Below are 1,754 nucleotides of genomic sequence, written 5' to 3'. Positions count from 1 at the left end.
AGTAGTGGGCATACAGCCAGATGAGGGGCTCGAACTCACAAAACTGTGAGATCATGACCTGAGCTGAAATCAAGATGTGGTTGCTTAACCGACTAAGCCACCCAGGCGCCCTAAGCATGGTATTTTAAAGCGTGATGTTTGAAAGGTATTTACTCACTTTGAGTAAGTACTTGGGAATAGTTGAAGCAAAGATACGATCACAGAGATTTAATACGAAAAAGAGAAGCTCAAACAATTCAAACAGTAAAGTTGGAACAGAGCCATAATTAGGAAGAAAAGAAGGAAAGTGCCCTTTGAGGCTGCTACGTGGCGGGGAAGGGAAACACCAGAGAAAAAATTTGCTTCATAAATTGTATCATACTGGTAATAATCCTGAAATTAGAACCATCAGCCAGATTAGTGGATAAAATAACCACAATTAGCCCATAATTATAAATACACTATTTCAAACAGCCATATGTAAGCCAAGGAAGAGTGAGAATATCAGGATACACTAGTGATCCATTAGGAATGACTTTGCTATTTAATTTGGCATTGCTTGATTTATTCATTTCTGCATTTGATCTTTGCCAAAAGACTGAGAAGCAAGGACTTATTTCTAAAAAATAACCAGATTTTACTGTACTTTATATCACAAAATTACCGATTGCAAAGTTTTGCATAGAATCAGTTTGAAAAGTCTTAAGACATTAGTCTTAATTCCAGGTTCATCATCAAGAAACTATGTAACTTTAAATAATTCTCTTTAAGTTTCCAAGCAGTGTGTTAGGACACAGAATTAAGTTTCTGATGGCAATGTTATTTTCTTTGATCCTATATGCATAGATTTTACCTGTAAATATGTTTGTGTTACATAAATGTACACGTATGAAACAAAACTAATTCCATTCGATTCAGGAACTGACTGACCGCAAGCCTACTGTTGCTCGTCCTCCATTAGGTTATGTGCAGGTATTCATCCAGCACATGAACATAATGTTTTAGGCCAAGATTATTAGTTTTACTTTATAGAAACTCATTGAACCAAAGTTCACATATATAATCCTCAGTGAACTCAAGAACACACGAACTACTTGATGTGAACTATTTTTATATTCTGAGAGACAGTAGAGCCCAAGGAGCTGAGTTGTAGTCTGGCTGGGATTAACTCCCAGCTCTACCACCAACTGACCTTGAGCAAATTGTGCCCCTGTTTCCTCATCTGCCAATTAGATAATAGTGCCTACCTCACATGTTGTGAGCAAAGTAATATGCATAAAATACAGACCAGTCAGTGTCAGCCATTTGATAAGTGCTTTGTAATTACCTGCAGAAGTCTGAAGGGTCCACTGAAGGCTATGTGGAATGACAGCATCAGTTTTTATTGCAGGTTACCACTGTGTAAATGGCATTATCAAGGCTGTAGCTAGTTGGGGGAAGGGATTAATTTCAGCAAGACTGGAGTCAAGGAAACCAGCTAAGAGGCTGCTGCAATAATCCGGGCAAGAAATGATGAGACTTAAACTATATGGCAGGTGGTGGTGGGATTGAGAGAAGTGAAAAATAACTGCTGCGTATGCATCTGGTGACCCGGATCACCATTTGGCTGTGGGAGTTGATGGAAGGACTCACAAAGGACTCCCAGGTTTCAGGCTTGGATGACATTCTCTAAGGCAGGATAGGGAAAAGGAGGCATTCCAAAATCTCAAGTGCCTGCATGAATCCAAGAGGAAATGCCCAGGAAGCAGTCCATTGGAACTCAGGAAGAGCTGGAT

The sequence above is a fragment of the Panthera uncia genome, chromosome B1 (genome assembly GCF_023721935.1).
Source record: "Panthera uncia isolate 11264 chromosome B1, Puncia_PCG_1.0, whole genome shotgun sequence".
NCBI classification, from domain to species: domain Eukaryota; kingdom Metazoa; phylum Chordata; class Mammalia; order Carnivora; family Felidae; genus Panthera; species Panthera uncia.
Note: the sequence above shows the minus strand (reverse complement) of the source record.